Source organism: Camellia sinensis, unplaced genomic scaffold (genome assembly GCF_055761805.1).
Source record: "Camellia sinensis isolate YWXY unplaced genomic scaffold, ASM5576180v1 Unanchor4, whole genome shotgun sequence".
Classification (NCBI taxonomy): domain Eukaryota; kingdom Viridiplantae; phylum Streptophyta; class Magnoliopsida; order Ericales; family Theaceae; genus Camellia; species Camellia sinensis.
Window position 1 is genome coordinate 18,805,001 of NW_028129277.1, and position 17,500 is coordinate 18,822,500.

The window sequence follows — 17,500 nt, forward strand, 5'->3', positions numbered from 1 at the left end:
ATGCCACGGCCTCGGCCCGCATGCCTTGCGACGGCGTCGCCCAACATGCCATGCCACGGCCACGGCCCGCATGCCATGCCACGGCCTCGGCCCGCATGCCATGCCACGGCCTCGGCCCGCATGCCTTGCTGCGGCGTTGCCCAACATGCCATGCCACGGCCTCGGCCCGCATGCCTTGCCACCGCGTTGCCCAGCATGCCATGCCACCGCGTTGCCCGGCGTGCCATGCCTTAGCCTTGGCCAACATGTCGAGCCACGGCCTCGGCCCGCATGCCATGCCATGCCACAGCCCGCATGTCTTGCCACGGCGTTGCCAAACATGCCATGCCACGGCCTCGGCCCGCATGACGTGCCACGGCCTCGGCCCGCATGCCGTGCCACGGCCTCGGCCCGCATGACATGCCACGGCCTCGGCCCGCATGCCTTGCCACGACGCCGCCCAACTTGCCATGCCACGGCCTCGGCCCGCATGCCATGCCACGGCCTCGGCCCGCATGCCGTGCCACGGCCTCGGCCCGCATGACATGCCACGGCCTCGGCCCGCATGCCTTGCCACGACGCCGCCCAACTTGCCATGCCACGGCCTCGGCCCGCATGCCATGCCACGGCCTCGGCCCGCATGACATGCCACGGCCTCGGCCCGCATGCCTTGCTACGGCGTCGCCCAACATGCCATGCCACGGCCTCGGCCCGCATGCCATGCCACGGCCTCGGCCCGCATGACATGCCACGGCCTCGGACCGCATGCCTTGCTACGGCGTCGCCCAACATGCCATGCCACGGCCTCGGCCCGCATGCCATGCCACGGCCTCGGCCCGCATGCCATGCCACGGCCTCGGCCCGCATGCCTTGCTGCGGCGTTGCCCAACATGCCATGCCACGGCCTCGGCCCGCATGCCTTGCCACCGCGTTGCCCAGCATGCCATGCCACCGCGTTGCCCGGCGTGCCATGCCTTAGCCTTGGCCAACATGTCGAGCCACGGCCTCGGCCCGCATGCCATGCCATGCCACGGCCCGCATGTCTTGCCACGGCGTGGCCAAACATGCCATGCCACGGCCTCGGCCCGCATGACGTGCCACGGCCTCGGCCCGCATGACATGCCACGGCCTCGGCCCGCATGCCTTGCTACGGCGTCGCCCAACATGCCTTGCCACGGCCTCGGCCCGCATGCCATGCCACGGCCTCGGCCCGCATGACATGCCACGGCCTCGGCCAGCATGCCTTGCCACGACGCCGCCCAACTTGCCATGCCACGGCCTCGGCCCGCATGCCATGCCACGGCCTCGGCCCGCATGACATGCCACGGCCTCGGCCCGCATGCCTTGCTACGGCGTCGCCCAACATGCCATGCCACGGCCTCGGCCCGCATGCCATGCCACGGCCTCGGCCCGCATGACATGCCACGGCCTCGGACCGCATGCCTTGCTACGGCGTCGCCCAACATGCCATGCCACGGCCTCGGCCCGCATGCCACGGCACGGCCTCGGCCCGCATGCCTTGCTACGGCGTCGCCCAACATGCCATGCCACGGCCTCGGCCCGCATGCCATGCCACGGCCTCGGCCCGCATGACATGCCACGGCCTCGGACCGCATGCCTTGCTACGGCGTCGCCCAACATGCCATGCCACGGCCTCGGCCCGCATGCCATGCCACGGCCTCGGCCCGCATGACATGCCACGGCCTCGGACCGCATGCCTTGCTACGGCGTCGCCCAACATGCCATGCCACGGCCTCGGCCCGCATGCCACGGCACGGCCTCGGCCCGCATGCCTTGCTACGGCGTCGCCCAACATGCCATGCCACGGCCTCGGCCCGCATGCCATGCCACGGCCTCGGCCCGCATGACATGCCACGGCCTCGGCCCGCATGCCTTGCGACGGCGTCGCCCAACATGCCTTGCCACGGCCTCGGCCCGCATGCCATGCCACGGCCTCGGCCCGCATGCCTTGCCACGACGTCGCCCAACTTGCCATGCCACGGCCTCGGCCCGCATGCCATGCCACGGCCTCGGCGCGCATGACATGCCACGGCCTCGGCCCGCATGCCATGCTACGGCGTCGCCCAACATGCCATGCCACGGCCTCGGCCCGCATGCCATGCCACGGCCTCGGCCCGCATGCCATGCCACGGCCTCGGCCCGCATGACAGGCCACGGCCTCGGACCGCATGCCTTGCTACGGCGTCGCCCAACATGCCATGCCACGGCCTCGGCCCGCATGCCATGCCACGGCCTCGGCCCGCATGCCACGGCACGGCCTCGGCCCGCATGCCTTGCTACGGCGTCGCCCAACATGCCATGCCACGGCCTCGGCCCGCATGCCATGCCACGGCCTCGGCCCGCATGACATGCCACGGCCTCGGACCGCATGCCTTGCTACGGCGTCGCCCAACATGCCATGCCACAGCCTCGGCCCGCATGCCGTGCCACGGCCTCGGCCTCGGCCCGCATGCCTTGCTACGACGTTGGCCAACATGCCATGCCACGGCCCCGGCCCGCATGCCATGCCACCGCGTTGCCCGGCGTGCCATGCCTTAGCCTTGGCCAACATGTCGTGCCACGGCCTCGGCCCGCATGCCATGCCATGCCACGGCCCTCATGTCTTGCCACGGCGTTGCCAAACATGCCATGCCACGGCCTCGGCCCGCATGCCTTGCTACGGCGTCGCCCAACATGCCATGACATGCCACGGCCTCGGCCCGCATGCCTTGCTACGGCGTCGCCCAACATGCCATGCCACGGCCTCGGCCCGCATGCCATGCCACGGCCTCGGCCCGCATGCCTTGCGACGGCGTCGCCCAACATGCCATGCCACGGCCTCTGCCCGCATGCCATGCCACGGCCTCGGCCCGCGTGACATGCCACGGCCTCGGCCCGCATGCCTTGCCACGACGTCGCCCAACTTGCCATGCCACGGCCTCGGCCCGCATGCCATGCCACGGCCTCGGCTCGCATGACATGCCACGGCCTCGGCCCGCATGCCTTGCTACGGCGTCGCCCAACATGCCATGCCACGGCCTCGGCCCGCATGCCATGCCATGGCCTCGGCCCGCATGACATGCCACGGCCTCGGACCGCATGCCTTGCTACGGCGTCGCCCAACATGCCATGCCACGGCCCCGGCCCGCATGCCTTGCCACCGCGTTGCCCGGCGTGCCATGCCACCGCGTTGCCCGGCGTGCCATGCCTTAGCCTTGGCCAACATGTCGTGCCACGGCCTCGGCCCGCATGCCATGCCATGCCACGGCCCGCATGTCTTGCCACGGCGTTGCCAAACATGCCATGCCACGGCCTCGGCCCGCATGCCTTGCCACGGCCTCGGCCAACATGCCATGCCACGGCCTCGGCCCGCATGCCATGCCACGGCCTCGGCCCGCATGACATGCCACGGCCTCGGCCCGCATGCCTTGCTACGGCGTCGCCCAACATGCCATGCCACGGCCTCGGCCCGCATGCCATGCCACGGCCTCGGCCCGCATGCCCTTCTACGGCGTTGCCCAACATGCCATGCCACGGCCTCGGCCCGCATGCCTTGCCACCGCGTTGCCCAGCATGCCATGCCACCGCGTTGCCCGGCGTGCCATGCCTTAGCCTTGGCCAACATGTCGTGCCACGGCCTCGGCCCGCATGCCATGCCACGGCCTCGGCCCGCATGTCTTGCCACGGCGTTGCCCAACATGCCATGCCACGGCCTCGGCCCCCATGCCTTGCCACCGCGCTGCCCAGCATGCCAATGCACCGCGTTGCCCGGCGTGCCATGCCTTAGCCTTGGCGAACATGCCACGCCACGGCCTCGGCCCGCATGGCTTGCCAGGGCGTTGCCCAACATGCCATGCCACGGCCTCGGCCCGCATGTCTTGCCACGGCGTTGCCCAACATGCCATGCCATGCCACGCCACGGCCTCGGCCCGCATGCCATGCCACGGCCTCGGCCCGCATGCCATGCCATGCCACGGCCTCGGCCCGCATGCCATGCCACGGCCTCGGCCAGCATGCCATGCCAAGGCCTCGGCCCGCATGCCTTGCCACGGCGTTGCCCAGCATGCCATGCCACCGCGTTGCCCAGCGGGCCGTGCCGCGGCCTCGGCCCGCATGCCTTGCGACTGCCTTGGCCAGCGTGCCATGCCACAGCGTGCCATGCCTTAGCCTTGGCCTACATGCCATGCCACTGCCTTGGCCAGCATGTCGTGCCACCGCCACGGCCAGCATGCCATGCCGGTCCGTTGCCCAGCATGCCACGGCCGTGGCGGCATGGCAAGCCACGGCCTCGGCCAGCATGCCATGCCACGGCCTCGGCCAGCATGCCATGGCACTGTCTTGGTCAGCATGCCATGCCATGGCACCGCCTTGTCCAGCACGCCGTGCCGCAGCGTTGGCCAGCATGCCTTGGCCGGCATGCCATGCCAATGCCTTGGGCCAACATGGCGTGCCACGGGCTGGGCCATGCCGGTCCGTTGCCCGGCATGCCACGGCCGTGGCGGCATGGCAAGCCACGGCCTCGGCCAGCATGCCATGCCCCGGCCTCGCCCAGCATGCCATGGCACGGTCTTGGTCAGCATGCCATGCCATGGCACCGCCTTGTGCAGCGTTGGCCAGCATGCCTTGGCCGGCATGCCATGCCAATGCCTTGGGCCAACATGGCGTGCCACGGGCTGGGCGAGCACGGCATGCCACGGGCTGGGCGAGCATGCCACGCCACGGCCTTGGCTAGCAGCAAGGCATGCCACGGCCTCGGCGAGCATGCCATGCCATGCCAAGGCCAAGGCCAAAGCCAAGGCCAAGGCAGTGGGCAAGGCCAAGTCCCTGTGCAAGGCATGGCCAAGGCCAAGGCAAAGGCCAAGGCCGCGGGCAAAGGCCAAGGCCGCGGGCAAAGGCCAAGGCCAAGGCCAAGGCCATGGCGTGCCACCGCCTCGATCGATCTTTTTGAACATGATTCTTTTATAATCTTACCCAAACCGTGCAACACAATTAAAAATGCACTACAATCAATTTTAAATGTCATTCCCTATTTTTTTGCAATTTTTCTGGAGCTTTTCGAATTTTTAAAGCCCTTATTTGGCATAAAAAAATCAAAATAAAATAAAAAAAATGAAAAAAATAATTTAATAATTTCTATAATTACTAGTGAATCATCCTTTAATTATGGGAATTTTTCCATAATTTTTTGACTATTTTTATTAATTTTTATTATTTTTTAAGTATTAATATCGAAATAAATTAAAATAAAATATTTTCTGTAAAAAAATATTTTTTTTAATTTTTTTTATGGTGTATTAAATTATTTCCTACAACTTTCATGTTGAAAGTTTTGGCAAAAAACCATTACTTTTTAAAAAAACCCCATTATGACTCCTCGAACATGCTTGATGTTTCCTCCTGCCAGATTGAAAAGGGCTTAACAGGCTATTATAAGGGGGGGGCACCTCCCTTGCCCAGGGCAAGGCAGTGGCAGGTACGCCCCATGTTGGGCGCGGCCTGGGCTGCGGCCTTGGGTTACATGCACTGCGGCTCGACCGCGGCCTGGGCTGCGGCCTGGGGCGGCTCGGCCGCGGCCTTGGGCGGCCTGGACCGCGGCCTTGGGCGGCCTTGCGCGGCCTGGGCGCGGCCTTGGGCGGCCTGGGCGCGGCCTTGCGCGGCCTGGGCGCGGCCTTGGGCGGCCTGGGCGCGGCCTTGCGCGGCCTGGGCGCGGCCTTGGGCGGCCTGGGCGCGGCCTTGCGCGGCCTGGGCGCGGCCTTGGGCAGCATGGCGTGGCATGCGCGCGGGCGTGGGCGGCCTGGCATGCGCGCGGCATGGGCAGCACGGCATGGCATGCGCACGGCCTGGGCGGCCTGGCATGCAGCCGGCCTGGCATGCCCGCGGCGTGGGCAGCACGGCATGGCATGCGCACGGCCTGGGCGGCCTGGCATGCAGCCGGCCTGGCATGCCCGCGGCGTGGGCAGCACGGCATGGCATGCGCACGGCCTGGGCGGCCTGGCATGCAGCCGGCCTGGGCAGCACGGCATGGCATGCGCACGGCCTGGGCGGCCTGGCATGCCCGCGGCGTGGGCAGCGTGGCCTGTGCGAATACCGCGCGCGTGGTCTTTTGACCACGGTGCGCGTGTTGCGCGCATGGTCGCGCACGCCTTTGCACGCCTTCGCACGCAACGCACGTCTAGTGATAAGAACCGCAGCCAAGGCAGCCCAGCCAAAGCCAGCAGCATGCCAAGCCAAGGCCAAGGCCAGCAGCATGCCATGCCACGGCCAAGGCAGCCCAGCCAAAGCCAGCAGCATGCCATGCCAAGGCCTAGGCCAGCAGCATGCCATGCCACGGCCAAGGCAGGCAAGCCAAAGCCAGCAGCATGCCATGCCAAGGCCAAGGCCAGCAGCATGCCATGCCACGGCCAAGGCAGCCCAGCCAAAGCCAGCAGCATGCCATGCCAAGGCCTAGGCCAGCAGCATGCCATGCCACGGCCAAGGCAGGCCAGCCAAAGCCAGCAGCATGCCATGCCAAGGCCAAGGCCAGCAGCATGCCATGCCACGGCCAAGGCAGCCCAGCCAAAGCAAGCAGCATGCCATGCCAAGGCCTAGGCCAGCAGCATGCCATGCCACGGCCAAGGCAGGCAAGCCAAAGCCAGCAGCATGCCATGCCAAGGCCATGGCCAGCAGCATGCCATGCCACGGCCAAGGCAGCCCAGCCAAAGCCAGCAGCATGCCATGCCAAGGCCAAGGCCAGCAGCATGCCATGCCACGGCCAAGGCAGCCCAGCCAAAGCCAGCAGCATGCCATGCCAAGGCCTAGGCCAGCAGCATGCCATGCCACGGCCAAGGCAGGCCAGCCAAAGCCAGCAGCATGCCATGCCAAGGCCAAGGCCAGCAGCATGCCATGCCACGGCCAAGGCAGCCCACCCAAAGCCAGCAGCATGCCATGCCAAGGCCTAGGCCAGCAGCATGCCATGCCACGGCCAAGGCAGGCCAGCCAAAGCCAGCAGCATGCCATGCCAAGGCCTAGGCCACCAGCATGCCATGCCACGGCCAAGGCAGCCCAGCCAAAGCCAGCAGCATGCCATGCCAAGGCCAAGGCCAGCAGCATGCCATGCCACGGCCAAGGCAGCCCAGCCAAAGCCAGCAGCATGCCATGCCAAGGCCTAGGCCAGCAGCATGCCATGCCACGGCCAAGGCAGGCAAGCCAAAGCCAGCAGCATGCCATGCCACGGCCAAGGCAGCCCAGCCAAAGCCAGCAGCATGCCATGCCAAGGCCAAGGCCAGCAGCATGCCATGCCACGGCCAAGGCAGCCCAGCCAAAGCCAGCAGCATGCCATGCCAAGGCCTAGGCCAGCAGCATGCCATGCCACGGCCAAGGCAGGCCAGCCAAAGCCAGCAGCATGCCATGCCAAGGCCAAGGCCAGCAGCATGCCATGCCACGGCCAAGGCAGCCCACCCAAAGCCAGCAGCATGCCATGCCAAGGCCTAGGCCAGCAGCATGCCATGCCACGGCCAAGGCAGGCCAGCCAAAGCCAGCAGCATGCCATGCCAAGGCCAAGGCCAGCAGCATGCCATGCCACGGCCTAGGCCAGCAGCATGCCATGCCACGGCCAAGGCAGCCCAGCCAAAGCCAGCAGCATGCCATGCCAAGGCCTAGGCCAGCAGCATGCCATGCCACGGCCAAGGCAGCCCAGCCAAAGCCAGCAGCATGCCATGCCAAGGCCAAGGCCAGCAGCATGCCATGCCACGGCCAAGGCAGGCCAGCCAAAGCCAGCAGCATGCCATGCCAAGGCCAAGGCCAGCAGCATGCCATGCCACGGCCAAGGCAGCCCAACCAAAGCCAGCAGCATGCCATGCCAAGGCCTAGGCCAGCAGCATGCCATGCCACGGCCAAGGCAGGCCAGCCAAAGCCAGCAGCATGCCATGCCAAGGCCTAGGCCACCAGCATGCCATGCCACGGCCAAGGCAGCCCCGCCAAAGCCAGCAGCATGCCATGCCAAGGCCAAGGCCAGCAGCATGCCATGCCACGGCCAAGGCAGCCCAGCCAAAGCCAGCAGCATGCCATGCCAAGGCCTAGGCCAGCAGCATGCCATGCCACGGCCAAGGCAGGCCAGCCAAAGCCAGCAACATGCCATGCCAAGGCCTAGGCCAGCAGCATGCCATGCCACGGCCAAGGCAGCCCAGCCAAAGCCAGCAGCATGCCATATCACGGCCAAGGGCAGCAGCATGCCATGCCACGGCCAAGGCAGCCCAGCCAAAGCCAGCAGCATGCCATGCCATGGCCTAGGCCAGCAGCATGCCATGCCACGGCCAAGGCAGGCCAGCCAAAGCCAGCAGCATGCCATGCCAAGGCCAAGGCCAGCAGCATGCCATGCCACGGCCAAGGCAGGCCAGCCAAAGCCAGCAGCATGCCATGCCAAGGCCTAGGCCAGCAGCATGCCATGGCACGGCCAAGGCAGCCCAGCCAAAGCCAGCAGCATGCCATATCAAGGCCAAGGCCAGCAGCATGCCATGCCACGGCCAAGGCAGCCCAGCCAAAGCCAGCAGCATGCCATGCCATGGCCTAGGCCAGCAGCATGCCATGCCACGGCCAAGGCAGGCCAGCCAAAGCCAGCAGCATGCCATGCCAAGGCCTAGGCCAGCAGCATGCCATGCCACGGCCAAAACAGGCCAGCCAAAGCCAGCAGCATGCCATGCCAAGGCCTAGGCCAGCAGCATGCCATGCCACGGCCAAGGCAGGCCAGCCAAAGCCAGCAGCATGCCATGCCAAGGCCAAGGCCAGCAGCATGCCATGCCACGGCCTAGGCCAGCAGCATGCCATGCCACGGCCAAGGCAGCCCAGCCAAAGCCAGCAGCATGCCATGCCAAGGCCTAGGCCAGCAGCATGCCATGCCACGGCCAAGGCAGCCCAGCCAAAGCCAGCAGCATGCCATGCCAAGGCCAAGGCCAGCAGCATGCCATGCCACGGCCAAGGCAGCCCAGCCAAAGCCAGCAGCATGCCATGCCAAGGCCAAGGCCAGCAGCATGCCATGCCACGGCCAAGGCAGCCCAGCCAAAGCCAGCAGCATGCCATGCCAAGGCCTAGGCCAGCAGCATGCCATGCCACGGCCAAGGCAGGCCAGCCAAAGCCAACAGCATGGCATGCCAAGGCCAAGGCCAGCAGCATGCCATGCCACGGCCAAGGCAGCCCAGCCAAAGCCAGCAGCATGCCATGCCAAGGCCTAGGCCAGCAGCATGCCATGCCACGGCCAAGGCAGGCCAGCCAAAGCGAGCAGCATGCCATGCCAAGGCCTAGGCCAGCAGCATGCCATGCCACGGCCAAGGCAGCCCAACCAAAGCCAGCAGCATGCCATGCCAAGGCTTAGGCCAGCAGCATGCCATGCCACGGCCAAGGCAGGCCAGCCAAAGCCAGCAGCATGCCATGCCAAGGCCTAGGCCACCAGCATGCCATGCCACGGCCAAGGCAGCCCAGCCAAAGCCAGCAGCATGCCATGCCAAGGCCAAGGCCAGCAGCATGCCATGCCACGGCCAAGGCAGCCCAGCCAAAGCCAGCAGCATGCCATGCCAAGGCGTAGGCCAGCAGCATGCCATGCCACGGCCAACGCAGGCCAGCCAAAGCCAGCAGCATGCCATGCCAAGGCCTAGGCCAGCAGCATGCCATGCCACGGCCATGGCAGCCCAGCCAAAGCCAGCAGCATGCCATATCAAGGCCAAGGGCAGCAGCATGCCATGCCACGGCCAAGGCAGCCCAGCCAAAGCCAGCAGCATGCCATGCCATGGCCTAGGCCAGCAGCATGCCATGCCACGGCCAAGGCAGGCCAGCCAAAGCCAGCAGCATGCCATGCCAAGGCCAAGGCCAGCAGCATGCCATGCCACGGCCAAGGCAGCCCAGCCAAAGCCAGCAGCATGCCATGCCAAGGCCTAGGCCAGCAGCATGCCATGCCACGGCCAAGGCAGCCCAGCCAAAGCCAGCAGCATGCCATCTCAAGGCCAAGGCCAGCAGCATGCCATGCCACGGCCAAGGCAGCCCAGCCAAAGCCAGCAGCATGCCATGCCATGCCTAGGCCAGCAGCATGCCATGCCACGGCCAAGGCAGGCCAGCCAAAGCCAGCAGCATGCCATGCCAAGGCCTAGGCCAGCAGCATGCCATGCCACGGCCAAGGCAGGCCAGCCAAAGCCAGCAGCATGCCATGCCAAGGCCTAGGCCAGCAGCATGCCATGCCACGGCCAAGGCAGGCCAGCCAAAGCCAGCAGCATGCCATGCCAAGGCCAAGGCCAGCAGCATGCCATGCCACGGCCTAGGCCAGCAGCATGCCATGCCACGGCCAAGGCAGCCCAGCCAAAGCCAGCAGCATGCCATGCCAAGGCCTAGGCCAGCAGCATGCCATGCCACGGCCAAGGCAGCCCAGCCAAAGCCAGCAGCATGCCATGCCAAGGCCAAGGCCAGCAGCATGCCATGCCACGGCCAAGGCAGCCCAGCCAAAGCCAGCAGCATGCCATGCCAAGGCCAAGGCCAGCAGCATGCCATGCCACGGCCAAGGCAGCCCAGCCAAAGCCAGCAGCATGCCATGCCAAGGCCTAGGCCAGCAGCATGCCATGCCACGGCCAAGGCAGGCCAGCCAAAGCCAACAGCATGGCATGCCAAGGCCAAGGCCAGCAGCATGCCATGCCACGGCCAAGGCAGCCCAGCCAAAGCCAGCAGCATGCCATGCCAAGGCCTAGGCCAGCAGCATGCCATGCCACGGCCAAGGCAGGCCAGCCAAAGCGAGCAGCATGCCATGCCAAGGCCTAGGCCAGCAGCATGCCATGCCACGGCCAAGGCAGCCCAACCAAAGCCAGCAGCATGCCATGCCAAGGCTTAGGCCAGCAGCATGCCATGCCACGGCCAAGGCAGGCCAGCCAAAGCCAGCAGCATGCCATGCCAAGGCCTAGGCCACCAGCATGCCATGCCACGGCCAAGGCAGCCCAGCCAAAGCCAGCAGCATGCCATGCCAAGGCCAAGGCCAGCAGCATGCCATGCCACGGCCAAGGCAGCCCAGCCAAAGCCAGCAGCATGCCATGCCAAGGCCTAGGCCAGCAGCATGCCATGCCACGGCCAACGCAGGCCAGCCAAAGCCAGCAGCATGCCATGCCAAGGCCTAGGCCAGCAGCATGCCATGCCACGGCCATGGCAGCCCAGCCAAAGCCAGCAGCATGCCATATCAAGGCCAAGGGCAGCAGCATGCCATGCCACGGCCAAGGCAGCCCAGCCAAAGCCAGCAGCATGCCATGCCATGGCCTAGGCCAGCAGCATGCCATGCCACGGCCAAGGCAGGCCAGCCAAAGCCAGCAGCATGCCATGCCAAGGCCAAGGCCAGCAGCATGCCATGCCAAGGCCAAGGCCAGCAGCATGCCATGCCACGGCCAAGGCAGCCCAGCCAAAGCCAGCAGCATGCCATGCCAAGGCCTAGGCCAGCAGCATGCCATGCCACGGCCAAGGCAGCCCAGCCAAAGCCAGCAGCATGCCATATCAAGGCCAAGGCCAGCAGCATGCCATGCCACGGCCAAGGCAGCCCAGCCAAAGCCAGCAGCATGCCATGCCATGCCTAGGCCAGCAGCATGCCATGCCACGGCCAAGGCAGGCCAGCCAAAGCCAGCAGCATGCCATGCCAAGGCCTAGGCCAGCAGCATGCCATGCCACGGCCAAGGCAGGCCAGCCAAAGCCAGCAGCATGCCATGCCAAGGCCAAGGCCAGCAGCATGCCATGCCACGGCCAAGGCAGGCCTGCCAAAGCCAGCAGCATGCCATGCCAAGGCCAAGGCCAGCAGCATGCCATGCCAAGGCCAAGGCCAGCAGCATGCCATGCCACGGCCAAGGCTGCCAGCCAAAGCCAGCAGCATGCCATGCCAAGGCCTAGGCCAGCAGCATACCATGCCAAGGCCTAGGCCAGCAGCATGCCATGCCACGGCCAAGGCAGCCCAGCCAAAGCCAGCAGCATGCCATGCCAAGGCCTAGGCCAGCAGCATGCCATGCCACGGCCAAGGCAGCCCAGCCAAAGCCAGCAGCATGCCATGCCAAGGCCAAGGCCAGCAGCATGCCATGCCACGGCCAAGGCAGCCCAGCCAAAGCCAGCAGCATGCCATGCCAAGGCCAAGGCCAGCAGCATGCCATGCCACGGCCAAGGCAGCCCAGCCAAAGCCAGCAGCATGCCATGCCAAGGCCTAGGCCAGCAGCATGCCATGCCACGGCCAAGGCAGGCCAGCCAAAGCCAACAGCATGGCATGCCAAGGCCAAGGCCAGCAGCATGCCATGCCACGGCCAAGGCAGCCCAGCCAAAGCCAGCAGCATGCCATGCCAAGGCCTAGGCCAGCAGCATGCCATGCCACGGCCAAGGCAGGCCAGCCAAAGCGAGCAGCATGCCATGCCAAGGCCAAGGCCAGCAGCATGCCATGCCACGGCCAAGGCAGCCCAACCAAAGCCAGCAGCATGCCATGCCAAGGCTTAGGCCAGCAGCATGCCATGCCACGGCCAAGGCAGGCCAGCCAAAGCCAGCAGCATGCCATGCCAAGGCCTAGGCCACCAGCATGCCATGCCACGGCCAAGGCAGCCCAGCCAAAGCCAGCAGCATGCCATGCCAAGGCCAAGGCCAGCAGCATGCCATGCCACGGCCAAGGCAGCCCAGCCAAAGCCAGCAGCATGCCATGCGAAGGCCTAGGCCAGCAGCATGCCATGCGAAGGCCTAGGCCAGCAGCATGCCATGCCACGGCCAACGCAGGCCAGCCAAAGCCAGCAGCATGCCATGCCAAGGCCTAGGCCAGCAGCATGCCATGCCACGGCCAAGGCAGCCCAGCCAAAGCCAGCAGCATGCCATATCAAGGCCAAGGGCAGCAGCATGCCATGCCACGGCCAAGGCAGCCCAGCCAAAGCCAGCAGCATGCCATGCCATGGCCTAGGCCAGCAGCATGCCATGCCACGGCCAAGGCAGGCCAGCCAAAGCCAGCAGCATGCCATGCCAAGGCCAAGGCAGCCCAGCCAAAGCCAGCAGCATGCCATGCCAAGGCCTAGGCCAGCAGCATGCCATGCCACGGCCAAGGCAGCCCAGCCAAAGCCAGCAGCATGCCATATCAAGGCCAAGGCCAGCAGCATGCCATGCCACGGCCAAGGCAGCCCAGCCAAAGCCAGCAGCATGCCATGCCATGCCTAGGCCAGCAGCATGCCATGCCACGGCCAAGGCAGGCCAGCCAAAGCCAGCAGCATGCCATGCCAAGGCCTAGGCCAGCAGCATGCCATGCCACGGCCAAGGCAGGCCAGCCAAAGCCAGCAGCATGCCATGCCAAGGCCAAGGCCAGCAGCATGCCATGCCACGGCCAAGGCAGGCCAGCCAAAGCCAGCAGCATGCCATGCCAAGGCCAAGGCCAGCAGCATGCCATGCCACGGCCAAGGCTGCCAGCCAAAGCCAGCAGCATGCCATGCCAAGGCCTAGGCCAGCAGCATGCCATGCCACGGCCAAGGCAGCCCAGCCAAAGCCAGCAGCATGCCATGCCAAGGCCTAGGCCAGCAGCATGCCATGCCACGGCCAAGGCAGCCCAGCCAAAGCCAGCAGCATGCCATGCCACGGCCAAGGCAGCCCAGCCAAAGCCAGCAGCATGCCATGCCAAGGCCAAGGCCAAGGCCAGCAGCATGCCATGCCATGCCACGGCCAAGGCCAAGGCCGAGGCAGCCCATCCGAAGCCAGCAACATTCCATGGCAAGGCCAACGCAGCCCAGCCAAAGCCGGCGGCATGCCATGCCAAGGCCAAGGCCAGCCGCATGTCTTGCCACGGCCTTGTCCCGCAGCGTGGCGTGCCTTGGCCTTGGGCTAGAACATCGCATGCCACGCCCTTGGCAAGCAATCCTGTCCCTCGTGTAATTGCCATTTGGTTTGGCTTTGACTTACGTATATGTTGCCCTGCGAAATGCTTGTCCCTCGGGTAATAGCCGGTTTGGTTGCCTTTGACTTGCGAACACGTTGCTAGTGCTTTCCCCAGTGGAAGCTTGTTGGGAAAAGTATGTCCCTCGGAAGTTGCCTGTTGCGTTTGTTATTTGCATTCGAGCTATCCGATGCTTGCTGGGTTTCTCTAAGAGTTTTTGCACGTTCGTCGGGCTTTTTAATTATTTATTTACTCATAAAAATTATAATAAAATAAATTAAAAATAAAAAAATAATTAAAAAAATTACTATAATTACTAGTGCCTCATCTTATAATTGTTGGAATTTTTCTAGAATTTTTTGAGTATTTTTAGTAATTTTTATTATTTTTTAAGTATTAAAATTGAAATAAATTAAAATAAAATATTCCGGTGGCCAAATATTTTTTTATAATTTTTTTTATGGTGTATTAAATTATTTCATACAACTTTCATGTTGAAAGTTTTGGCAAAAAACCATTACTTTTTAAAAAAACCCCATTATGACTCCTCGAACATGCTTGATGTTTCCTCCTGCCAGATTGAAAAGGGCTTAACAGGCTATTATAAGGGGGGGGCACCTCCCTTAAGGCTGGCCAGCATGGCCAGGCCACAGGCCACGCCTATGCCTAGTGTCACGGACTGGGCGCTTGTCATCCTCCCGAGAAGCCGGCTCCACGAGTGGTACTGCGTACCCCCCCGTGCATTTTGCCCACGGACCAACCAAGGAGATGCGATAGGGATCTACCCTGCCTGCCTTGCCGCTCACAACCTAATGAACCTAATGCGCTTGCAAGGTGCTTGGTGTAGAACTCGCATCCCTGATGAGTCGGTACGTGACATGCTACCACCGCCAGTCCCTGACGGCCTCGTCAGGGGGACATTACCCTGCCTGCCCCCATGCTTGCCCGTTCCCCTACCCACGGGAAACCCGCCCCGCGCGGACACCACCCTTGGTGTGGACCCCACAATGAAGGTGCTTGGTGTAAGTCCCACGTACCGTCCCCATCACAATGCTCCTAGGCTGGCTCTGATACCACTTGTCACGGACTGGGCGCTTGTCATCCTCCCGAGAAGCCGGCTCCACGAGTGGTACTGCGTACCCCCCCGTGCATTTTGCCCACGGACCAACCAAGGAGATGCGATAGGGATCTACCCTGCCTGCCTTGCCGCTCACAACCTAATGAACCTAATGCGCTTGCAAGGTGCTTGGTGTAGAACTCGCATCCCTGATGAGTCGGTACGTGACACTAGGCGGGCGCTTGGCACATGCCATCGCTTGGCTTGTGGCATTGGCTTGTGGCATCGAAACTACATAGCCAAGCACGGGATGCGTCGAGTGGCGGCCCGCGGCGGTGGCGGTGGCACGTTGGCCTAGGGCAGCATGCCATGCCACAGCCTTGGCCAGCAACATGGCATGCCAAAGCCTTGGCCAGCAGCATGCCATGCCCTGGCCTTGGCAAGCATGTCATGCCACGGCCTTGGCCAGCAGCATGCCATGCCACGACCTTGGCCAGCAGCATGCCATGCCCCGGCCTTGGCCAGCATGTCATGCCACGGCCTTGGCCAGCAGCATGCCATGCCACAGCCTTGGCCAGCAGCATGCCATGCCACAGCCTTGGCCAGCAACATGGCATGCCAAAGCCTTGGCCAGCAGCACGCCATGCCCCGGCCTTGGCAACCTTGCCAAGCCACGGCCATGGCCAGCAGCGTGCTATGCCCCGGCCTTGGCCAGCAGCGTGCCATGCCACGACCTTGGCCAGCAGCTTGCCATGCCCCGGCCTTGGCCAGCATGTCATGCCACGGCCTTGGCCAGCAGCATGCCATGCCACGGCCTTGGCCAGCAACATGGCATGCCGCGGCCTTGGCCGGCAGCATGCCATGCCGCGGCCTTGGCCGGCAGCATGGCAAGCCCAAGCCTTGGTCAGCAGCAGCATGCCATGCCAACGCCTTGGCCAGCAGCATGCCTTGCCACGGCCTCGGCCATCAGCATGCCTTGCCACGGCCTCGGCCATCAGCATGCCTTGCCACGGCCTCGGCCATCAGCATGCCTTGCCACGGCCTTGTCCAGCAGCATGGCATGCCCGGCCTTGGCCAGCAGCATGTCATGCCACGGCCTTGGCAAGCATGCCAAGCCACGGCCTTGGCAAGCATGCCATGTCCCTCGGGTAATTGTACAAGTTGCCTTGCGAAATGCATGTCCCTCGGTTAAATTGCCATTTGGTTGGCTTTGGCGTGCGAACGAGTTGCCTGTGCTTTCCTTGTGGAAGCTTGTTGCGAGAAGTATGTCCCTCGAAAGTTGCCTGTTGCGTTTGTTATTTGCATTCGCGCTAACCGGTGCTTGCTCGGCCTCTCTAAATGTTTTCGCGCGTTCGTCGGGCTTCTTGGTCCTTCGGGGGGTGATTCGTTTTGGGGGGCTGGTGCACAGTGTACGTCGTGGCGCGTGAGTTGTGTTCGGTTTGTGCGAGTTGGACGGATCCCTGCCTGTGCAGCGAACTCCACTGGTGCATTCCTCCATGTCCCTCGGGTTGTCTTCGACTCGCCTTCGGGTTGCTTGCGCTTCCCTAGTGGAAGGTGCCTTGCGAAAAGCGTGTCCCTCGGGTAATTGCCATTTGGTTGGCTTTGACGTTCGAACGAGTTGCCTATGCTTTCCTAGTGGAAGCTTGTTGCGAAAAGTATGTCCCTCGAAATTTGCCTGTTGCGTTTGTTATTTGCATTCGCGCTAACCGGTGCTTGCTCGGCCTCTCTAAATGTTTTCGCGCGTTCGTCGGGCTTCTTAGTCCTTCGGGGGGTGATTCGTTTTGGGGGGCTGGTGCACAGTGTACGTCGTGGCGCGTGAGTTGTGTTCGGTTTGTGCGAGTTGGACGGATCCCTGCCTGTGCAGCGAACTCCACTGGTGCATTCCTCCATGTCCCTCGGGTTGTCTTCGACTCGCCTTCGGGTTGCTTGCGCTTCCCTAGTGGAAGGTGCCTTGCGAAAAGCGTGTCCCTCGGGTAATTGCCATTTGGTTGGCTTTGACGTTCGAACGAGTTGCCTATGCTTTCCTAGTGGAAGCTTGTTGCGAAAAGTATGTCCCTCGAAAGTTGCCTGTTGCGTTTGTTATTTGCATTCGCGCTAACCGGTGCTTGCTCGGCCTCTCTAAATGTTTTCGCGCGTTCGTCGGGCTTCTTAGTCCTTCGGGGGGTGATTCGTTTTGGGGGGCTGGTGCACAGTGTACGTCGTGGCGCGTGAGTTGTGTTCGGTTTGTGCGAGTTGGACGGATCCCTGCCTGTGCAGCGAACTCCACTGGTGCATTCCTCCATGTCCCTCGGGTTGTCTTCGACTCGCCTTCGGGTTGCCTGCGCTTCCCTAGTGGAAGGTGCCTTGCGAAAAGCGTGTCCCTCGGGTAATTGCCATTTGGTTGGCTTTGACGTTCGAACGAGTTGCCTATGCTTTCCTAGTGGAAGCTTGTTGCGAAAAGTATGTCCCTCGAAAGTTGCCTGTTGCGCTTGTTACTTTCATTCGCGCTAACCGGTGCTTGCTCGGCCTCTCTAAATGTTTTCGCGCGTTCGTCGGGCTTCTTAGTCCTTCGGGGGGTGATTCGTTTTGGGGGGCTGGTGCACAGTGTACGTCGT